This window comes from Pseudophryne corroboree, unplaced genomic scaffold (genome assembly GCF_028390025.1).
Source record: "Pseudophryne corroboree isolate aPseCor3 unplaced genomic scaffold, aPseCor3.hap2 scaffold_213, whole genome shotgun sequence".
Classification (NCBI taxonomy): Eukaryota; Metazoa; Chordata; class Amphibia; order Anura; family Myobatrachidae; genus Pseudophryne; species Pseudophryne corroboree.
In genome coordinates, this window is record NW_026968774.1 from 126,480 (window position 1) to 148,111 (window position 21,632).

Here is a 21,632-nt window from a genome sequence, read left to right on the forward strand (position 1 = left end):
CTGCACGCCCCTTTTCTCTTTTCATATGCAGATGAGGATTGAAGCCAACTTTGACCCACTGCTTGGATGACATCACCATATGCAAATCCATCTGCTGCAGGCCTTCCCCCCGGAATGCTTGCACTAGTTGTTGCATTTGGTTTGTTGTTTGGGGGTGCTTCAGTATTAGGCAGCCTTCTGCCCTCCCATGTTCATCTGAAAATATGTGTTCTCCCTGCAGTTGTTGTCCCAAGATGAGAGTTCCCTTGTGCTGCCTCAGTTGAATCTCCTTTACTTGACAGAGATGTGCCTGAGCAGCGGCCCTCCCCAGCCCTATCCCAAATCATACTTATTTTGCATAGGAGATACCATGGTCATGAAGATTGTTCTCCCAGGGTGAGGTTCATTCATTGCATTTTGGGTATGCTGATCCCTGTGATTTCCCCAAATGTGGGTAACTCGACTGCATTATTTGTGGTAGTGGGGGACTGTGTTTGTGTTTTCCTCTGGTCAGCTCTGGTAAAAGTCAGATTTCTTTGTTTCAGATCTTCCTCTAGCCTTGTTCTTCTTTCGAGAGTTCCCTTGTGCTTCCTCAGTTGGATCTCCTTCAGTTGACAGGGCGGTGCCCGAGCAGCGACCCTCCCCAGCTCAAGCCCAACTCCTACTTACCTGCCAGGTGAGATACTATGATCATGAAGGTGCTTCTTCCAGGGCAAGGCTTACCCATTGCACTCTGGGTGTGCTGCCCCTGCGATTTCCCCAAATGTGGGAAACTTGACTGCATAATTTGTGTTTCCCCTGGTCGGCTCTCGTATAATTCAGATCTCTTTGTCTCAGGTCTCTCTCCAGCCTAGTTTGCTGTCTGTTTCCACTTCTTTTTTCTTGAGCCCCTCCCTTTTATACCCTTGTGCACTATCCTGACTTCTCCTCCTGTCTGCTTACTTTGTGCCTTCCAATGTACAATGCAAACTACACACCCTTTTACTTGCCTTACAGAGCAGCTCTGGAGCTGTTACAGTGCCAAGCTGCTGTAAGAAATCAGCTTGAATGCTTCAGGGGCTGGGGCATTGTCAACATGAGCCCCACACCGAAGGAGGGTGGGGGTGTTTAATGCGAACTAAGGGTCATCCAAGCGCCGCAAAAGGCCGCCATGCCCTGCATGCCCCTTTTCTCTTTTCATATGCAGATGAGGGTTCCAGCCAACTTTGGCCCACTGCTTGGATGACATCACCGTATGCAAATCCGTCTTCTGCAGAACTTCCCCCAGGAATGCTTGTACTAGTTGTTGCATTTGGTTTGTTGTTTGGGGGTGCTTCAGTATTAGGCAGCCTTCTGCCCTCCCATGTTCATCTGAAAATATGTGTTCTCCCTGCAGTTGTTGTCCCCAGATGAGAGTTCCCTTGTGCTGCCTCAGTTGAATCTCCTATACTTGACAGAGATGTGCCTGAGCAGCGGCCCTCCCCAGCCCTATCCCAAATCATACTTATTTTGCATAGGCGATACCATGGTCATGAAGATTGTTCTCCCAGGGTGAGGTTCATTCATTGCATTCTGGGTATGCTGACCCCTGTGATTTCCAAAATGTGGGAAACTCGACTGCATTATTTGTGGTAGTGGGGGACTGTGTTTGTGCTTTCCTCTGGTCAGCTCTGGTAAAAGTCAGATTTCTTTGTCTCAGATCTTCCTCTAGCCTTGTTCTTCTTTCGAGAGTTCCCTTGTGCTGCCTCAGTTGGATCTCCTTCACTTCACAGGGGGTGCCCGAGCAGCAATCCTCCACAGCTCTGGCCCAACTCCTACTTACCTGCCAGGTGAGATACTATGATCTTCACTGTTAGGGCAATCAGGATGTGGAATTCCCTGCCAGGGAAGGTGGTAATGGCGGACTCTGTAATTGGATTTAAAAAAGGAATGGATACATTTCTGAATGAAAAAGCTATCCAAGTTTATAATACTTAAAATATCAACATGGTTAATCCGGGGGTAACATGAGTTGTAGTAGCTAACTAGTCATAATACATTATTAAGCAAGTATGTAGAATCATCACAACTTAAAACAGGTTGAACACGATGGGCAATTTGCCTCTATTCAACCTCAAAAACTATGTTACTATATGTTACTATATTACTATGTTACTGTAGTATACAGAACACCACAATGCAATGAGCAGTGATAGTGAGCACTGATGAGGATACTAGAACTGACACTGAGCAGCAAGATGCAGCACTGGACTATTAGTAATGTACTGTAGTATGCTGAGCACAACAATGCAGCACAAGACAATGAGCAGTGATACTGAGCACTGATGAGGATACTACTGAGAACTGACACTGAGCAGGAGAGACACACTACTAGTATTACTGAGCAGCAATAAGTATCCACTGATACTGAGCACTGATATTGAGATTTCCACTGAGAGAACATAGCCACGTCCTCTCCGCTCTCTCTTCAATGCACGAGTAAAAATGGCGGCAACGCGCAGCTCTTTATATGGAATCCGAATCTCGCGAGAATCCGACAGCGGGATGATGACATTTTCCCTTGTTCATAGAATTTGGGAGTCATTTTGATCCCAAAGTATTATTAACCTCAATAACCATAATTTCCACTCATTTTCAGTCTATTCTTAACACCTTACACCTCACAATATTATTTTTAGTCCTAAAATTTGCACCGAGGTCGCTGGATGACTAAGCTCAGCGACCCAAGTGGCCGACACAAACACCTGGCCCATCTAGGAGTGGCACTGCAGTGTCACGCAGGATAGCCCTTCCAAAAAACACTCCCCAAACAGCACATGACGCAAAGAAAAAAAGAGGCGCAATGAGGTAGCTGTGTGACTAAGCTCAGCGACCCAAGTGGCCGACACAAACACCTGGCCCATCTAGGAGTGGCACTGCAGTGTCACGCAGGATGGCCCTTCCAAAAAACACTCCCCAAACAGCACATGACGCAAAGAAAAAAAGAGGCGCAATGAGGTAGCTGTGTGACTAAGCTCAGCGACCCAAGTGGCCGACACAAACACCTGGCCCATCTAGGAGTGGCACTGCAGTGTCACGCAGGATGGCCCTTCCAAAAACACTCCCCAAACAGCACATGACGCAAAGAAAAAAAGAGGCGCAATGAGGTAGCTGTGTGACTAAGCTCAGCGACCCAAGTGGCCGACACAAACACCTGGCCCATCTAGGAGTGGCACTGCAGTGTCACGCAGGATGGCCCTTCCAAAAAACACTCCCCAAACAGCACATGACGCAAAGAAAAAAAGAGGCGCAATGAGGTAGCTGTGTGACTAAGCTCAGCGACCCAAGTGGCCGACACAAACACCTGGCCCATCTAGGAGTGTCACTGCAGTGTCACGCAGGATGGCCCTTCCAAAAAACACTCCCCAAACAGCACATGACGCAAAGAAAAAAAGAGGCGCAATGAGGTAGCTGTGTGACTAAGCTCAGCGACCCAAGTGGCCGACACAAACACCTGGCCCATCTAGGAGTGGCACTGCAGTGTCACGCAGGATGGCCCTTCCAAAAAACACTCCCCAAACAGCACATGACGCAAAGAAAAATGAAAGAAAAAAGAGGTGCAAGATGGAATTGTCCTTGGGCACTCCCACCCACCCTTATGTTGTATAAACAGGACATGCACACTTTAACCAACCCATCATTTCAGTGACAGGGTCTGCCACACGACTGTGACTGAAATGACGGGTTGGTTTGGACCCCCACCAAAAAAGAAGCAATTAATCTCTCCTTGCACAAACTGGCTCTACAGAGGCAAGATGTCCACCTCATCATCATCCTCCGATTCATCACCGTGTACATCCCCCTCCTCACAGATTATCAATTCGTCCCCACTGGAATCTACCATCTCAGCTCCCTGTGTACTTTGTGGAGGCAATTGCTGCTGGTCAATGTCTCCACGGAGCAATTGATTATAATTCATTTTAATGAACATCATCTTCTCCACATTTTCTGGAAGTAACCTCGTACGCCGATTGCTGACAAGGTGAGCGGCGGCACTAAACACTCTTTCGGAGTACTACTTGTGGGAGGGCAACTTAGGTAGAATAAAGCCAGTTTGTGCAAGGGCCTCCAAATTGCCTCTTTTTCCTGCCAGTATACGTACGGACTGTCTGACGTGCCTACTTGGATGCGGTCACTCATATAATCCTCCACCATTCTTTCAATGGTGAGAGAATCATATGCAGTGACAGTAGACGTCATGTCCGTAATCGTTGGCAGGTCCTTCAGTCCGGACCAGATGTCAGCATCAGCAGTCGCTCCAGACTGCCCTGCATCACCGCCAGCGGGTGGGCTCGGAATTCTGAGCCTTTTCCTCGCACCCCCAATTGCGGGAGAATGTGAAGGAGGAGCTGTTGACCGATCAAGTTCCACTTGACTTGATAATTTTCTCACCAGCAGGTCTTTGAACCCCTGCAGACTTGTGTCTGCCGGAAAGAGAGATACAACGTAGGTTTTAAATCTAGGATCGAGCACGGTGGCCAAAATGTAGTGCTCTGATTTCAACAGATTGACCACCCGTGAATCCTGGTTAAGCGAATGAAGGGCTCCATCCACAAGTCCCACATGCCTAGCGGAATCGCTCTGTCTTAGCTCCTCCTTCAATGTCTCCAGCTTCTTCTGCAAAAGCCTGATGACGGGAATGACCTGACTCAGGCTGGCAGTGTCTGAACTGACTTCACGTGTGGCAAGTTCAAAAGGTTGCAGAACCTTGCACAACGTTGAAATCATTCTCCACTGCGCTTGAGACAGGTGCATTCCACCTCCTATATCGTGGTCAGATGTATAGGCTTGAATGGCCTTTTGCTGCTCCTCCATCCTCTGAAGCATATAGAGGGTTGAATTCCACCTCGTTACCACTTCTTGCTTCAGATGATGGCAGGGCAGGTTCAGGCGTTTTTGGTGTTGCTCCAGTCTTCTGTACGTGGTGCCTGTACGCCGAAAGTGTCCCGCAATTCTTCTGGCCACCGACAGCATCTCTTGCACACCCCTGTCGTTTTTTAAATAATTCTGCACCACCAAATTCAAGGTATGTGCAAAACATGGGACGTGCTGGAATTTGCCCAGATATAATGCACGCACAATATTGCTGGCGTTGTCCGATGCCACAAATCCACAGGAGAGTCCAATTGGGGTAAGCCATTCTGCGATGATCTTCCTCAGTTGCCGTAAGAGGTTTTCAGCTGTGTGCGTATTCTGGAAAGCGGTGATACAAAGCGTAGCCTGCCTAGGAAAGAGTTGGCGTTTGCGAGATGCTGCTACTGGTGCCGCCGCTGCTGTTCTTGCGGCGGGAGTCAATACATCTACCCAGTGGGCTGTCACAGTCATATAGTCCTGAGTCTGCCCTGCCCCATTTGTCCACATGTCCGTGGTTAAGTGGACATTGGGTACAACTGCATTTTTTAGGACACTGGTGAGTCTTTTTCTGAGGTCTGTGTACATTTTCGGTATCGCCTGCCTAGAGAAATGGAACCTAGATGGTATTTGGTACCGGGGACACAGTACCTCAATCAAGTCTATAGTTGGCTCTGAAGTAATGATGGATACCGGAACCACGTTTCTCACCGCCCAGGATGCCAAGGCCTCAGTTATCCGCTTTGCAGCAGGATGACTGCTGTGATATTTCATCTTCCTTGCAAAGGACTGTTGGACAGTCAATTGCTTGGTGGAAGTAGTAAAAGTGGTCTTACGACTTCCCCTCTGGGATGACCATCGACTCCCAGCAGCAACAACAGCAGCGCCAGCAGCAGTAGGCGTTACACTCAAGGATGCATCGGAGGAATCCCAGGCAGGAGAGAACTCGTCAGAATTGCCAGTGACATGGCCTGCAGGACTATTGGCATTCCTGGGGAAGGAGGAAATTGACACTGAGGGAGTTGGTGGGGTGGTTTGCGTGAGCTTGGTTACAAGAGGAAGGGATTTACTGGTCAGTGGACTGCTTCCGCTGTCGCCCAAAGTTTTTGAACTTGTCACTGACTTATGATGAATGCGCTGCAGGTGACGTATAAGGGAGGATGTTCCGAGGTGGTTAACGTCCTTACCCCTACTTATTACAGCTTGACAAAGGCAACACACGGCTTGACACCTGTTGTTCGCATTTCTGTTGAAATACTTCCACACCGAAGAGCAATTTTTTTTGGTATTTTCACCAGGCATGTCAATGGCCATATTCCTCCCACGGACAACAGGTGTCTCCCCGGGTGCCTGACTTAAACAAACCACCTCACCTCCCCAGCGCCAGCAACACCCATATCCTCCTCATCCTGGTGTACTTCAACACTGACATCTTCAATCTGACTATCAGGAACTGGACTGCGGGTGCTCCTTCCAGCACTTGCAGGGGGTGTGCAAATGGTGGAAGGTGCATGCTCTTCACGTCCAGTGTTGGGAAGGTCAGGCATCGCAACCGACACAATTGGACTCTCCTTGTGGATTTGTGATTTTGAAGAACGCACAGTTCTTTGCTGTGCTTTTGCCAGCTTAAGTCTTTTCATTTTTCTAGCGAGAGGCTGAGTGCTTCCATCCTCATGTGAAGCTGAACCACTAGCCATGAACATAGGCCAGGGCCTCAGCCGTTCCTTGCCACTCCGTGTGGTAAATGGCATATTGGCAAGTTTACGCTTCTCCTCCGACGATTTTTATTTAGATTTTTGAGTCCTTTTTTTTACTGATCTTTTGTGTTTTGAATTTTACATGCTCTGTACTATGACATTGGGCATCGGCCTCGGCAGACGACGTTGATGGAATTTCATCGTCTCGGCCATGACTAGTGGCAGCAGCTTCAGCACGAGGTGGAAGTGGATCTTGATCTTTCCCTATTTTTGGAACCTCAACATTTTTGTTCTCCATATTTTAATAGGCACAACTAAAAGGCACCTCAGGTAAACAATGGAGATGGATGGATACTAGTATACTTATGGATGACGAGTGACTGACGACACAGAGGTAGCTACAGCCGTGGACTACCGTACTGCGTCTGCTAGTATAGAGATGATAATTAATGATATAAAAAAAATATATATATAACTACTGTAGGTATATATTATATAATGACGGACCTGGTGGACACTGTCAGCAGACTGCTAAACTACTAGTATGATGAAGACAGAAAAAAAAACCCCACCACAGGTAGGTAGGTATACAATTATGGACGAGCACTGACGACACAGAGATAGCCACAGCCGTGGCCTACCGTACTGCGTCTGCTAGTATAGAGATGATAATTAATGATATAAAAAAAAATATATATAACTACTGTAGGTATATATAATGTAATGACGGACCTGGTGGACACTGTCAGCAGACTGCTAAACTACTAGTATGAAGAAGATAGAAAAAAAACTTCACCACAGGTAGGTATACAATTATGGACGAGTGACGACACAGAGGTAGGTACAGCCGTGGACTACCGTACTGCGTCTGCTAGTATAGATAATATACTAAATATATTACTACTGTAGGTATATAATATAATGACGGACCTGGTGGACACTGTCAGCAGACTCCTAAACTACTAGTATGAAGAAGATAGAAAAAAAAACCCACCACAGGTAGGTAGGTATACAATTATGGATGAGCACTGACGACACAGAGATAGCCACAGCCGTGGCCTACCGTACTGCGTCTGCTAGCATAGATAATATACTAAATATATTACTACTGTAGGTATATAATATAATGACGGACCTGGTGGACACTGTCAGCAGACTGCTAAACTACTAGTATGAAGAAGATAGAAAAAAAAACCCCACCACAGGTAGGTATACAATTATGGACGAGTGACGACACAGAGGTAGGTACAGCCGTGGACTACAGTACTGCGTCTGCTAGTATAGATAATATACTAAATATATTACTACTGTAGGTATATAATATAATGACGGACCTGGTGGACACTGTCAGCAGACTCCTAAACTACTAGTATGAAGAAGATAGAAAAAAAAACCCCACCACAGTTAGGTATACAATTATGGACGAGTGACGACACAGAGGTAGGTACAGCCGTGGACTACCGTACTGCGTCTGCTAGTATAGATAATATACTAAATATATTACTACTGTAGGTATATAATATAATGACGGACCTGGTGGACACTGTCAGCAGACTCCTAAACTACTAGTATGAAGAAGATAGAAAAAAAACACCCCACCACAGGTAGGTATACAATTATGGACGAGCACTGACGACACAGAGATAGCCACAGCCGTGGACTACCGTACTGCGTCTGCTAGTATAGATAATATAATAAATATATTACTACTGTAGGTATATAATATAATGATGGACCTGGTGGACACTGTCAGCAGACTCCTAAACTACTAGTATGAAGAAGATAGAAAAAAAAAACCCACCACAGGTAGGTAGGTATACAATTATGGACGAGCACTGACGACACAGAGATAGCCACAGCCGTGGACTACCGTACTGCGTCTGCTAATATAGAGATGATAAAGATGATAGAGATGAAAAAAAAATATAACACTACTGCAGGTAAATATTTATATAATATAATGTATGACCGACCTGCTGGACACTGTCAGCAGAATGCGTTTATAGAATAAAAAAAAAAAACACCACAGGAGTGTTTAACTTTTTCAGGCAGACAATATACTGGTGGTCACACTGGCAGCAAAAGTGTGCACTGTACTCCTGCTATAACTGCTCCCCAGTCTCCCCCACAATTAAGCTGTGTGAGCAGTGAGCACTCAGCACAGTCAGATATACATAGATGATATATCATGCAGCACACTGAGGCTGAGCACATATATGGTATGTGTATCGTTTTTTTTCAGGCAGAGAACGGATTATAAATAATAAAACTGGTGGTCACTATCAGCAAAACTCTGCACTACTGAGTACTCCTGACAAGTTCAACTGCTCCCCAAATTAGTAGTAAATCAAATGTCACTCGTCTCTATCTTCTAATCTAAACGGAGAGGACGCCAGCCACGTCCTCTCCCTATCAATCTCAATGCACGTGTGAAAATGGCGGCGACGCGCGGCTCCTTATATAGAATCCGAGTCTTGTGAGAATCCGACAGCGGGATGATGACGTTCGGGCGCGCTCGGGATAACCGAGCAAGGCGGGAGGATCCGAGTCTGCTCGGACCCGTGCAAAAAAGGGTGAAGTTCGGGCGGGTTCGGATTCCGAGGAACCGAACCCGCTCATCTCTAATGGCCACCCAGCATGACGCCTCCCTTCTTGACCATGCTGTAATTGCAGTCGCACTGCAGTTCAGCGTGATCATAAAAAATGGTGTAGCCTCCTGCTGGTGCAGACTGTATGTGCGCGCAGGAAGCCGCCACCATTTTTGTGATCACAGCGGCTGAATGTGATGTCATACAGCCGCTGTGACCACGCCCCCTGTGTCTCCTCCATTGCAGACCCCATTTTGAAGCCTTGCCCCCGCACCGCTCCATCCCTGACTTGGAAATGGAGTGTTGCTGACCCCCCTCTCCCCCCCTGCCCCGATTGACAGGCAGAGGCGATCGCATTCTCTGCGGGGTGCCGCAGAAAATGCAGGCACATGCGTATGCTCTTAGCAATTTTTGCAGTTGGATCGCTTATTGTGATTGCAATCCAACCTGAATCAGGCCCTATTACCTATCACAATGCGCTGCGGGCAGTACAAAATTGGTTTAATATAGGAGAAAAACCCCCAGACCTGTGTTCCTTAACTGTACCTGGTGGCTAGTGGAGCGGCTGCCCAGTAATCAGTGTCCACGACAGTGCGCACACGGTCCACCCCCTACGGCCACGCTCCCCTTCATCAGCGGCCTCGTGATCCGGAAGGGCGGTGTGTGTGTGACTGACCTTAGGAAGAAACCGGAGCCTCCGCTGCAGTGACCCAGCAACCAGGGCACGGGAGTATACAGCGCCGCTGGGAGTGATGAAGCTGCAGTAAAGATGTCTATTAGACCTAGCCTGCTGCAGCCCTTGTAGATTCTCATAAAACAAGTTCTTCTTTTCTTGTCAAAATTAATAGCTAAGAATAGGCTGCCTGAGGCAGGCCCCTGTTAAGTGGCCTGCTACTGAAGGCACCAACTACAAACTGAGCTCCCTGTTCATGGAAGCGGGGTTATAGAGGAGAATGCACTGAGCTTCTTGGGAACAGTCAAAAGCTTTGAGCCGGTTGGTGCCTCAGATCAAGATCCTACTCTACACACCAATGTGAATCCTTGTGGAGTCCAGTGTACCCCACAGAAGAAATTAATGTGTCACACCCATTGGCAGCAACCTTAGAATAGCTGCTGACGGGCACAATTGAGAAAGGAAGGGGGGGGGGGACATTTGAATCCAACACATAGATGCAATTCAAATATGTAATTTGTACCTTCCTATTTTAAAATATAATGGATGAACCTCACCCTGTGAGAACAATCTTCATGATCAAGAGATCTCATATGCAAAATAAGTATGAGTTGGGATAGGGCTGGGGAGGGTGGCTGCTCGGGCAGCCCCTCCCCCGTCAAGTTAAGGAGATTCAACTGAGGAAGCACAAGGGAACTTTCGTCTGGGGACAACAACTGCAGGGAGACCACATCTTTTCAGATGAACATGGGAGGGCGGAAGGCTGCCTAATACTGAAGCACCATCAAATATCAAACCATATGCAACAACTAGTACAAGCATTCCTGGGGGAAGGTCTGCAGAAGACGGATTTGCATACGGTGATGTCATCCAAGCAGTGGGCCAAAGTTGGCTGGAACCCTCATCTGCATATGAAAAGAGAAAAGGGGCATGCAGGGCATGGCGGCCTTTTGCGGTGCTTGGATGACCCTTAGTTCGCATTAAACACCCCCACCCTCCTTTTGTGTGGGGCTCATGTTGGCTCTGCCCCAGCCCCTGAAGCATTCAAGCTGATTTCTTGCAGCAGCTGGGCACTGTAACAGCTCCAGAGCTGCTCTGTAAGGCAACTAAAAGGGTGTGGGCCCTGCAGCACTACCTGTAGTTCGCATTGTGCGTTTGAAGGCACAAAGTAAGCAGACAGGAGGATAAGTCAGGATAGTGCGCAAGGGCATAGAAGGGAGCGGCTCAAGAAAAGAGAAGTGGAAACAGACAGCAAACTAGGCTGGAGAGAGACCTGAGACAAAGAGATCTGAATTATACGAGAGCCGACCAGGGGAAACACAAATTATGCAGTCAAGTTTCCCACATTTGGGGAAATCGCAGGGGCAGCACACCCAGAGTGCAATGGGTGAGCCTTGCCCTGGGAGAAGCACCTTCATGATCATAGTATCTCACCTGGCAGGTAAGTAGGAGTTGGGCTAGAGCTGGGGAGGGTCGCTGCTCGGGTACCCCCCTGTAAAGTGAAGGAGATCCAACTGAGGCAGCACAAGGGAACTCTCGAAAGAAGAACAAGGCTAGAGGAAAATCTGAGACAAAGAAATCTGACTTTTACCAGAGCTGACCAGAGGAAAGCACAAACACAGTCCCCCACTACCAAAAATAATGCAGTCAAGTTTCCCACATTTGGGGAAATCACAGGGGTCAGTATACCCAAAATGCAATGAATGAACCTCACCCTGGGAGAACAATCTTCATGACCATGGTATCTCCTATGCAAAATAAGTATGATTTGGAATAGGGCTGGGGAGGGCCGCTGCTCAGGCACATCTCTGTCAAGTAAAGGAGATTCAACTGAGGCAGCACAAGGGAACTCTCATCTGGGGACAACAACTGCAGGGAGAACACATATTTTCAGATGAACATGGGAGGGCAGAAGGCTGCCTAATACTGAAGCACCCCCAAACAACACACCAAATGCAACAACTAGTGCAAGCATTCCTGGGGGAAGTTCTGCAGAAGACGGATTTGCATACGGTGATGTCATCCAAGCAGTGGGTCAAAGTTGGCTTCAACCCTCATCTGCATATGAAAAGAGAAAAGGGGCGTGCAGGGCTTGGCGGCCTTTTGCGGTGCTTGGATGACCCCTAGTTCGCATTAAACTCCTCCACCCTCCTTTGGTGTGGGGCTCATGTTGGCCATGCCCCATCCCCTGAAGCATTCAAGCTGATTTCTTGCAGCAGCTGGGCACTGTAACAGCTCCAGAGCTGCTCTGTAAGGCAAGTAAAAGGGTGTGGGCCCTGCAGCACTACCTGTAGTTTGCATTGTGCATTGGAAGGCACAAAGTAAGCAGACGGGAGGAGAAGTCAGGATAGTGCACAAGGGTATAGAAGGGAGCGGCTAAAGAAAAGAGAAGTGGAAACAGACAGCAAACTAGGCTGGAGAGAGACCTGAGACAAAGAGATCTGAATTATACGAGAGCCGACCAGGGGAAACACAAATTATGCAGTCAAGTTTCCCACATTTGGGGAAATCGCAGGGGCAGCACACCCAGAGTGCAATGGGTGAGCCTTGCCCTGGGAGAAGCACCTTCATGATCATAGTATCTCACCTGGCAGGTAAGTAGGAGTTGGGCTAGAGCTGGGGAGGGTCGCTGCTCGGGCACCCCCCTGTCAAGTGAAGGAGATCCAACTGAGGCAGCACAAGGGAACTCTCGAAAGAAGAACAAGGCTAGAGGAAGATCTGAAACAAAGAAATCTGACTTTTACCAGAGCTGACCAGAGGAAAACACAAACACAGTCCCCCACTACCACAAATAAAGCAGTCGAGTTTCCCACATTTGGGGAAATCACAGGGGTCAGCATACCCAGAATGCAATGAATGAACCTCACCCTGGGAGAATAATCTTCATGACCATGGTATCTCCTATGCAAAATAAGTATGATTTGGGATAGAGCTGGGGAGGGCCGCTGCTCAGGCACATCTCTGTCAAGTAAAGGAGATTCAACTGAGGCAGCACAAGGGAACTCTCATCTGGGGATAACAACTGCAGGGAGAACACATATTTTCAGATGAACATGGAGGGCAGAAGGCTGCCTAATACTGAAGCACCCCCAAACAACAAACCAAATGCAACAACTAGTGCAAGCATTCCTGGGGGAAGGCCTGCCGCAGATGGATTTGCATATGGTGATGTCATCCAAGCAGTGGGTCAAAGTTGGCTTCAACCCTCGTCTGCATATGAAAAGAGAAAAGGGGCGTGCAGGGCATGGTGGCCTTTTGCGGCGCTTGGCTGACCCCTAGTTTGCATTAAACACCTCCACCCTCCTTCGGTGTGGGGCTCATGTTGGCTATGCCCCAGCCCCTGAAGCATTCAAGCTGATTTCTTGCAGCAGCTGGGCACTGTAACAGCTCCAGAGCTGCTCTGTAAGGCAAGTAAAAGGGTGTGGGCCCTGCAGCACTACCTGTAGTTTGCATTGTGCATTGGAAGGCACAAAGTAAGCAGACGGGAGGAGAAGTCAGGATAGTGCACAAGGGTATAGATGGGAGGGGCTCAAGAAAAAAGAAGTGGAAACAGACAGCAAACTAGGCTGGAGAGAGACCTGAGACAAAGAGATCTAAATTATACGAGAGCCGACCAGGGGAAACACAAATTATGCAGTCAAGTTTCCCACATTTCGGGAAATCGCAGGGGCAGCACACCCAGAGTGCAATGGTGGGCCTTGCCCTGGGAGAAGCACCTTCATGATCATAGTATCTCACCTGGCAGGTAAGTAGGAGTTGGGCTAGAGCTGGGGAGGGTCGCTGCTCGGGCACCCCCCTGTCAAGTGAAGGAGATCCAACTGAGGCAGCACAAGGGAACTCTCGAAAGAAGAACAAGGCTAGAGGAAGATCTGAAACAAAGAAATCTGACTTTTACCAGAGCTGACCAGAGGAAAACACAAACACAGTCCCCCACTACCACAAATAAAGCAGTCGCGTTTCCCACATTTGGGGAAATCACAGAGGTCAGCATACCCAGAATGCAATGAATGAACCTCACCCTGGGAGAACAATCTTCATGACCATGGTATCGCCTATGCAAAATAAGTATGATTTGGAATAGGGCTGGGGAGGGCCGCTGCTCATGCACATCTCTGTCAAGTAAAGGAGATTCAACTGAGGCAGCACAAGGGAACTCTCATCTGGGGACAACAACTGCAGGGAGAACACATATTTTCAGATGAACATGGGAGGGCAGAAGGCTGCCTAATACTGAAGCACCCCCAAACAACAAACCAAATGCAACAACTAGTACAAGCATTCCTGGGGGAAGTTCTGCAGAAGACGGATTTGCATATGGTGATGTCATCCAAGCAGTGGGTCAAAGTTGGCTTCAACCCTCGTCTGCATATGAAAAGAGAAAAGGGGCGTGCAGGGCATGGCGGCCTTTTGCGGCGCTTGGATGACCCCTAGTTCGCATTAAACACCTCCACCCTCCTTCGGTGTGGGGCTCATGTTGGCTATGCCCCAGCCCCTGAAGCATTCAAGCTGATTTCTTGCAGCAGCTGGGCACTGTAACAGCTCCAGAGCTGCTCTGTAAGGCAAGTAAAAGGGTGTGGGCCCTGCAGCACTACCTGTAGTTCGCATTGTGCGTTGGAAGGCACAAAGTAAGCAGACAGGAGGAGAAGTCAGGATAGTGCGCAAGGGCATAGAAGGGAGCGGCTCAAGAAAAGAGAAGTGGAAACAGACAGCAAACTAGGCTGGAGAGAGACCTGAGACAAAGAGATCTGAATTATACGAGAGCCGACCAGGGGAAACACAAATTATGCAGTCAAGTTTCCCACATTTGGGGAAATCGCAGGAGCAGCACACCCAGAGTGCAATGGGTGAGCCTTGCCCTGGGAGAAGCACCTTCATGATCATAGTATCTCACCTGGCAGGTAAGTAGGATTTGGGCTAGAGCTGGGGAGGGTCGCTGCTCGGGTACCCCCCTGTCAAGTGAAGGAGATCCAACTGAGGCAGCACAAGGGAACTCTCGAAAGAAGAACAAGGCTAGAGTAAAATATGAGACAAAGAAATCTGACTTTTACCAGAGCTGACCAGAGGAAAGCACAAACACAGTCCCCCACTACCACAAATAATGCAGTCAAGTTTCCCACATTTGGGGAAATCACAGGGGTCAGCATACCCAAAATGCAATGAATGAACCTCACCCTGAGAGAACAATCTTCATGACCATGGTATCTCCTATGCAAAATAAGTATGATTTGGAATAGGGCTGGGGAGGGCCGCTGCTCATGCACATCTCTGTCAAGTAAAGGAGATTCAACTGAGGCAGCACAAGGGAACTCTCATCTGGGGACAACAACTGCAGGGAGAACACATATTTTTAGATGAACATGGGAGGGCAGAAGGCTGCCTAATACTGAAGCACCCCCAAACAACAAACCAAATGCAACAACTAGTGCAAGCATTCCTGGGGGAAGTTCTGCAGAAGACGGATTTGCATACGGTGATGTCATCCAAGCAGTTGGTCAAAGTTGGCTTCAACCCTCGTCTGCATATGAAAAGAGAAAAGGGGCGTGCAGGGCATGGCGGCCTTTTGCGGTGCTTGGATGACCCCTAGTTCGCATTAAACACCTCCACCCTCCTTTGGTGTGGGGCTCATGTTGGCCATGCCCCATCCCCTGAAGCATTCAAGCAGATTTCTTGCAGCAGCTGGGCACTGTAACAGCTCCAGAGCTGCTCTGTAAGGCAAGTAAAAGGGTGTGGGCCCTGCAGCACTACCTGTAGTTTGCATTGTACATTGGAAGGCACAAAGTAAGCAGACGGGAGGAGAAGTCAGGATAGTGCACAAGGGTATAGAAGGGAGCGGCTGAAGAAAAGAGAAGTGGAAACAGACAGCAAACTAGGCTGTAGAGAGATCTGAGACAAAGAGATCTGAATTATACGAGAGCCGACCAGGGGAAACACAAATTATGCAGTCAAGTTTCCCACATTTGGGGAAATCGCAGGGGCAGCACACCCAGAGTGCAATGGGTGAGCCTTGCCCTGGGAGAAGCACCTTCATGATCATAGTATCTCACCTGGCAGGTAAGTAGGAGTTGGGCTAGAGCTGGGGAGGGTCGCTGCTCGGGCACCCCCCTGTTAAGAGAAGGAGATCCAACTGAGGCAGCACAAGGGAACTCTCAAAAGAAGAACAAGGCTAGAGGAAGATCTGAAACAAAGAAATCTGACTTTTACCAGAGCTGACCAGAAGAAAACACAAACACAGTCCCCCACTACCACAAATAAAGCAGTCGAGTTTCCCACATTTGGGGAAATCACAGGGGTCAGCATACCCAGAATGCAATGAATGAACCTCACCCTGGGAGAATAATCTTCATGACCATGGTATCTCCTATGCAAAATAAGTATGATTTGGGATAGAGCTGGGGAGGGCCGCTGCTCAGGCACATCTCTGTCAAGTTAAGGAGATTCAACTGAGGCAGCACAAGGGAACTCTCATCTGGGGACAACAACTGCAGGGAGAACACATATTTTCAGATGAACATGGGAGGGCAGAAGGCTGCCTAATACTGAAGCACCCCCAAACAACAAACCAAATGCAACAACTAGTGCAAGCATTCCTGGGGGAAGGCCTGCCGCAGATGGATTTGCATATGGTGATGTCATCCAAGCAGTGGGTCAAAGTTGGCTTCAACCCTCGTCTGCATATGAAAACAGAAAAGGGGCGTGCGGGGCATGGTGGCCTTTTGCGGCGCTTGACTGACCCCTAGTTTGCATTAAACACCTCCACCCTCCTTCGGTGTGGGGCTCATGTTGGCTATGCCCCAGCCCCTGAAGCATTCAAGCTGATTTCTTGCAGCAGCTGGGCACTGTAACAGCTCCAGAGCTGCTCTGTAAGGCAAGTAAAAGGGTGTGGGCCCTGCAGCACTACCTGTAGTTTGCATTGTGCATTGGAAGGCACAAAGTAAGCAGAAGGGAGGAGAAGTCAGGATAGTGCACAAGGGTATAGAAGGAAGCGGCTGAAGAAAAGAGAAGTGGAAACAGACAGCAAACTAGGCTGGAGAGAGACCTGAGACAAAGAGATCTGAATTATACGAGAGCCGACCAGGGGAAACACAAATTATGCAGTCAAGTTTCCCACATTTGGGGAAATCGCAGGAGCAGCACACCCAGAGTACAATGGGTGAGCCTTGCCCTGGGAGAAGCACCTTCATGATCATAGTATCTCACCTGGCAGGTAAGTAGGAGTTGGTCTAGAGCTGGGGAGGGTTGCTGCTCGGGTACCCCCCTGTAAAGTGAAGGAGATCCAACTGAGGCAGCACAAGGGAACTCACGAAAGAAGAACAAGGCTAAAGGAAAATCTGAGACAAAGAAATCTGACTTTTACCAGAGCTGACCAGAAGAAATCACAAACACAGCCTCCCACTACCACAAATAATGCAGTCAAGTTTCCCACATTTGGGGAAATCACAGGGGTCAGCATACCCAAAATGCAATGAATGAACCTCACCCTGGGAGAAAAATCTTCATGACCATGGTATCTCCTATGCAAAATAAGTATGATTTGGAATAGGGCTGGGGAGGGCCGCTGCTCATGCACATCTCTATCAAGTAAAGGAGATTCAACTGAGGCAGCACAAGGGAACTCTCATCTGGGGACAACAACTGCAGGGAGAACATATATTTTCAGATGAACATGGGAGGGCAGAAGGCTGCCTAATACTGAAGCACCCCCAAACAACAAACCAAATGCAACAACTAGTGCAAGCATTCCTGGGGGAAGGCCTGCCGCAGATGGATTTGCATATGGTGATGTCATCCAAGCAGTGGGTCAAAGTTGGCTTCAACCCTCGTCTGCATATGAAAAGAGAAAAGGGGCGTGCAGGGCATGGTGGCCTTTTGCGGCGCTTGGCTGACCCCTAGTTTGCATTAAACACCTCCAACCTCCTTTGGTGTGGGGCTCATGTTGGCTATGCCCCAGCCCCTGAAGCATTCAAGCTGATTTCTTGCAGCAGCTGGGCACTGTAACAGCTCCAGAGCTGCTCTGTAAGGCAAGTAAAAGGGTGTGGGCCCTGCAGCACTACCTGTAGTTCGCATTGTGCGTTGGAAGGCACAAAGTAAGCAGACAGGAGGAGAAGTCAGGATAGTGCGCAAGGGCATAGAAGGGAGCGGCTCAAGAAAAGAGAAGTGGAAACAGACAGCAAACTAGGCTGGAGAGAGACCTGAGACAAAGAGATCTGAATTATACGAGAGCCGACCAGGGGAAACACAAATTATGCAGTCAAGTTTCCCACATTTGGGGAAATCGCAGGGGCAGCACACCCAGAGTGCAATGGGTGAGCCTTGCCCTGGGAGAAGCACCTTCATGATCATAGTATCTCACCTGGCAGGTAAGTAGGAGTTGGGCTAGAGCTGGGGAGGGTCTCTGCTCGGGCACCCCCCTGTCAAGTGAAGGAGATCCAACTGAGGCAGCACAAGGGAACTCTCGAAAGAAGAACAAGGCTAGAGGAAGATCTGAAACAAAGAAATCTGACTTTTACCAGAGCTAACCAGAGGAAAACACAAACACAGTCCCCCACTACCACAAATAAAGCAGTCAAGTTTCCCACATTTGGGGAAATCACAGGGGTCAGCATACCCAGAATGCAATGAATGAACCTCACCCTGGGAGAATAATCTTCATGACCATGGTATCTCCTATGCAAAATAAGTATGATTTGGGATAGAGCTGGGGAGGGCCGCTGCTCAGGCACATCTCTGTCAAGTTAAGGAGATTCAACTGAGGCAGCACAAGGGAACTCTCATCTGGGGACAACAACTGCAGGGAGAACACATATTTTCAGATGAACATGGGAGGGCAGAAGGCTGCCTAATACTGAAGCACCCCCAAACAACAAACCAAATGCAACAACTAGTGCAAGCATTCCTGGGGGAAGGCCTGCCGCAGATGGATTTGCATATGGTGATGTCATCCAAGCAGTGGGTCAAAGTTGGCTTCAACCCTCGTCTGCATATGAAAACAGAAAAGGGGCGTGCAGGGCATGGTGGCCTTTTGCGGCGCTTGTCTGACCCCTTGTTTGCATTAAACACCTCCACCCTCCTTCGGTGTGGGGCTCATGTTGGCTATGCCCCAGCCCCTGAAGCATTCAAGCTGATTTCTTGCAGGAGCTGGGCACTGTAACAGCTCCAGAGCTGCTCTGTAAGGCAAGTAAAAGGGTGTGGGCCCTGCAGCACTACCTGTAGTTTGCATTGTGCATTGGAAGGCACAAAGTAAGCAGACGGGAGGAGAAGTCAGGATAGTGCACAAGGGTATAGAAGGGAGCGGCTGAAGAAAAGAGAAGTGGAAACAGACAGCAAACTAGGCTGGAGAGAGACCTGAGACAAAGAGATCTGAATTATACGAGAGCCGACCAGGGGAAACACAAATTATGCAGTCAAGTTTCCCACATTTGGGGAAATCGCAGGAGCAGCACACCCAGAGTACAATGGGTGAGCCTTGCCCTGGGAGAAGCACCTTCATGATCATAGTATCTCACCTGGCAGGTAAGTAGGAGTTGGGCTAGAGCTGGGGAGGGTCGCTGCTCGTGTACCCCCCTGTAAAGTGAAGGAGATCAAACTGAGGCAGCACAAGGGAACTCTCGAAAGAAGAACAAGGCTAAAGGAAAATCTGAGACAAAGAAATCTGACTTTTACCAGAGCTGACCAGAGGAAAGCACAAACACAGTCTCCCACTACCACAAATAATGCAGTCAAGTTTCCCACATTTGGGGAAATCACAGCGGTCAGCATACCCAAAATACAATAAATGAACCTCACCCTGGGAGAAAAATCTTCATGACCATGGTATCTCCTATGCAAAATAAGTATGATTTGGAATAGGGCTGGGGAGGGCCGCTGCTCATGCACATCTCTGTCAAGTAAAGGAGATTCAACTGAGGCAGCACAAGGGAACTCTCATCTTGGGACAACAACTGCAGGGAGAACATATATTTTCAGATGAACATGGGAGGGCAGAAGGCTGCCTAATACTGAAGCACCCCCAAACAACAAACCAAATGCAACAACTAGTGCAAGCATTCCTGGGGGAAGGCCTGCCACAGATGGATTTGCATATGGTGATGTCATCCAAGCAGTGGGTCAAAGTTGGCTTCAACCCTCGTCTGCATATGAAAATAAAAAAGGGGTGTGCAGGGCATGGCGGCCTTTTGCGGCGCTTGGATGACCCCTAGTTCGCATTAAACACCTCCACCCTCCTTCGGTGTGGGGCTCATGTTGGCTATGCCCCAGCCCCTGAAGCATTCAAGCTGATTTCTTGCAGCAGCTGGGCACTGTAACAGCTCCAGAGCTGCTCTGTAAAGCAAGTAAAAGGGTGTGGGCCCTGCAGCACTACCTGTAGTTTGCATTGTGCGTTGGAAGGCACAAAGTAAGCAGACGGGGAAGTCAGGATAGTGCACAAGGGCATAGAAGGGAGCGGCTCAAGAAAAGAGAAGTGGAAACAGACAGCAAACTAGGCTGGAGAGAGACCTGAGACAAAGAGATCTTAATTATACGAGAGCCGACCAGAGGAAACACAAATTATGTAATCAAGTGTCCCACATTTGGGGAAATCTTAGGAGCAGCACACCCAGAGTGCATTGGGTGAGCCTTGCCCTGGGAGAAGCACCTTCCTGATCATAGTATCTCACCTGGCAGGTAAGTAGGAGTTGGGCTAGAGCTGGGGAGGGTCGCTGTTCGGGCACCCCCCTGCCAAGTGAAGGAGATCCATCTGAGGCAGCACAAGGAAACTCTCGAAAAAAGAACAAGGCTAGAGGAAGATCTGAGACAAAGAAATCTGACTTTTACCAGAGCTGACCAGAGGAAAGCACAAACACAGTCCCCCACTACCACAAATAATGCAGTCGAGTTTCCCACATTTGGGGAAATCACAGGGGTCAGCATACCCAGAATGCAATGAATGAACCTCACCCTGGGAGAACAATCTTCATGATAATGGTATCTCCTATGCAAAATAAGTATGATTTGGGATAGGGCTGGGGAGGGCCGCTGCTCAGGCACATCTCTGTCAAGTAAAGGAGATTCAACTGAGGCAGCACAAGGGAACTCTCATCTGGGGACAACAACAGCAGGGAGAACACATATTTTCAGATGAAAATGGGAGAGCAGAAGGCTGCCTAATACTGAAGCACCCCCAAACAACAAACCAAATGCAACAACTAGTACAAGCATTCCTGGGAAAAGGTCTGCAGAAGACGGATTTGCATACGGTGATGTCATCCAAGCAGTGGGCCAAGGTTGGCTGGAACCCTCATCTGCATATGAAAAGAGAAAAGGGTTATGCAGGGCATGGCGGCCTTTTGCGGTGCTTGGATGACCCTTAGTTCGCATTAAACACCTCCACCCTCCGTCGGTGTGGGGCTCATGTTGGCTATGCCCCAGCCCCTGAAGCATTCAAGCTGATTTCTTGCAGCAGCTGGGCACTGTAACAGCTCCAGAGCTGCTCTGTAAGGCAAGTAAAAGGGTGTTGGCCCTGCAGCACTACCTGTAGTTTGCATTGTGCGTTGGAAGGCACAAAGTAAGCAGACAGGAGAAGTCAGGAGAGTGCACAAGGGCATAGAAGGCAGGGGCTCAAGAAAAGAGAAGTGGAAACAGACAGCAAACTAGGCTAAAGAGAGACCTGAGACAAAGAGATCTGAATTATACGAGTAGCCGACCAGAGGAAACACAAATTATGCAATCAAGTGTCCCACATTTGGGGAAATCGTAGGAGCAGCACACCCAGAGTGCAATGGGTGAGCCTTGCCCTGGGAGAAGCACCTTCCTGATCATAGTATCTCACCTGGCAGGTAAGTAGGAGTTGGG

The 21,632-nt window shown here is 48.7% G+C and overlaps 20 non-coding genes and 2 pseudogenes across 20 annotated transcripts; 3 read left to right on the top strand and 19 right to left on the bottom strand.

Moving 5' to 3' along the window:
- Nucleotides 1-324: 324 nt before the first annotated feature.
- LOC135006370 (U1 spliceosomal RNA) lies at nt 325-488 on the top strand. The gene has a single exon (XR_010206572.1). It is a non-coding gene; the product is annotated as a U1 spliceosomal RNA (small nuclear RNA).
- A 152-nt stretch (nt 489-640) lies between these two features.
- On the top strand, nt 641-803 carry LOC135006487 (U1 spliceosomal RNA). Its single transcript, XR_010206681.1, has one exon. It is a non-coding gene; the product is annotated as a U1 spliceosomal RNA (small nuclear RNA).
- A 655-nt stretch (nt 804-1,458) lies between these two features.
- LOC135006397 (U1 spliceosomal RNA) lies at nt 1,459-1,621 on the top strand. The gene has a single exon (XR_010206598.1). It is a non-coding gene; the product is annotated as a U1 spliceosomal RNA (small nuclear RNA).
- Nucleotides 1,622-11,092: 9,471 nt separating this feature from the next.
- Nucleotides 11,093-11,255, bottom strand: LOC135006440 (U1 spliceosomal RNA). Its single transcript, XR_010206638.1, has one exon. It is a non-coding gene; the product is annotated as a U1 spliceosomal RNA (small nuclear RNA).
- Nucleotides 11,256-11,407: 152 nt separating this feature from the next.
- Nucleotides 11,408-11,571, bottom strand: LOC135006622 (U1 spliceosomal RNA). The gene has a single exon (XR_010206798.1). It is a non-coding gene; the product is annotated as a U1 spliceosomal RNA (small nuclear RNA).
- Nucleotides 11,572-12,245: 674 nt separating this feature from the next.
- Nucleotides 12,246-12,408, bottom strand: LOC135006441 (U1 spliceosomal RNA). Its single transcript, XR_010206639.1, has one exon. It is a non-coding gene; the product is annotated as a U1 spliceosomal RNA (small nuclear RNA).
- A 152-nt stretch (nt 12,409-12,560) lies between these two features.
- Nucleotides 12,561-12,724, bottom strand: LOC135006386 (U1 spliceosomal RNA). Its single transcript, XR_010206587.1, has one exon. It is a non-coding gene; the product is annotated as a U1 spliceosomal RNA (small nuclear RNA).
- Nucleotides 12,725-13,418: 694 nt separating this feature from the next.
- LOC135006544 (U1 spliceosomal RNA) lies at nt 13,419-13,559 on the bottom strand (annotated as a pseudogene).
- Nucleotides 13,560-13,711: 152 nt separating this feature from the next.
- Nucleotides 13,712-13,875, bottom strand: LOC135006420 (U1 spliceosomal RNA). The gene has a single exon (XR_010206620.1). It is a non-coding gene; the product is annotated as a U1 spliceosomal RNA (small nuclear RNA).
- A 674-nt stretch (nt 13,876-14,549) lies between these two features.
- Nucleotides 14,550-14,712, bottom strand: LOC135006459 (U1 spliceosomal RNA). The gene has a single exon (XR_010206657.1). It is a non-coding gene; the product is annotated as a U1 spliceosomal RNA (small nuclear RNA).
- Nucleotides 14,713-14,864: 152 nt separating this feature from the next.
- Nucleotides 14,865-15,028, bottom strand: LOC135006362 (U1 spliceosomal RNA). The gene has a single exon (XR_010206564.1). It is a non-coding gene; the product is annotated as a U1 spliceosomal RNA (small nuclear RNA).
- A 674-nt stretch (nt 15,029-15,702) lies between these two features.
- Nucleotides 15,703-15,865, bottom strand: LOC135006443 (U1 spliceosomal RNA). Its single transcript, XR_010206641.1, has one exon. It is a non-coding gene; the product is annotated as a U1 spliceosomal RNA (small nuclear RNA).
- Nucleotides 15,866-16,017: 152 nt separating this feature from the next.
- LOC135006405 (U1 spliceosomal RNA) lies at nt 16,018-16,181 on the bottom strand. Its single transcript, XR_010206605.1, has one exon. It is a non-coding gene; the product is annotated as a U1 spliceosomal RNA (small nuclear RNA).
- A 674-nt stretch (nt 16,182-16,855) lies between these two features.
- On the bottom strand, nt 16,856-17,018 carry LOC135006478 (U1 spliceosomal RNA). Its single transcript, XR_010206672.1, has one exon. It is a non-coding gene; the product is annotated as a U1 spliceosomal RNA (small nuclear RNA).
- Nucleotides 17,019-17,170: 152 nt separating this feature from the next.
- On the bottom strand, nt 17,171-17,334 carry LOC135006416 (U1 spliceosomal RNA). The gene has a single exon (XR_010206616.1). It is a non-coding gene; the product is annotated as a U1 spliceosomal RNA (small nuclear RNA).
- A 674-nt stretch (nt 17,335-18,008) lies between these two features.
- On the bottom strand, nt 18,009-18,171 carry LOC135006444 (U1 spliceosomal RNA). The gene has a single exon (XR_010206643.1). It is a non-coding gene; the product is annotated as a U1 spliceosomal RNA (small nuclear RNA).
- Nucleotides 18,172-18,323: 152 nt separating this feature from the next.
- Nucleotides 18,324-18,487, bottom strand: LOC135006407 (U1 spliceosomal RNA). Its single transcript, XR_010206607.1, has one exon. It is a non-coding gene; the product is annotated as a U1 spliceosomal RNA (small nuclear RNA).
- A 674-nt stretch (nt 18,488-19,161) lies between these two features.
- On the bottom strand, nt 19,162-19,324 carry LOC135006480 (U1 spliceosomal RNA). The gene has a single exon (XR_010206674.1). It is a non-coding gene; the product is annotated as a U1 spliceosomal RNA (small nuclear RNA).
- A 152-nt stretch (nt 19,325-19,476) lies between these two features.
- On the bottom strand, nt 19,477-19,640 carry LOC135006451 (U1 spliceosomal RNA). Its single transcript, XR_010206649.1, has one exon. It is a non-coding gene; the product is annotated as a U1 spliceosomal RNA (small nuclear RNA).
- A 698-nt stretch (nt 19,641-20,338) lies between these two features.
- LOC135006556 (U1 spliceosomal RNA) lies at nt 20,339-20,473 on the bottom strand (annotated as a pseudogene).
- A 152-nt stretch (nt 20,474-20,625) lies between these two features.
- Nucleotides 20,626-20,789, bottom strand: LOC135006604 (U1 spliceosomal RNA). Its single transcript, XR_010206781.1, has one exon. It is a non-coding gene; the product is annotated as a U1 spliceosomal RNA (small nuclear RNA).
- Nucleotides 20,790-21,460: 671 nt separating this feature from the next.
- On the bottom strand, nt 21,461-21,624 carry LOC135006484 (U1 spliceosomal RNA). Its single transcript, XR_010206678.1, has one exon. It is a non-coding gene; the product is annotated as a U1 spliceosomal RNA (small nuclear RNA).
- Between the last annotated feature and the right edge of the window lie 8 nt (nt 21,625-21,632).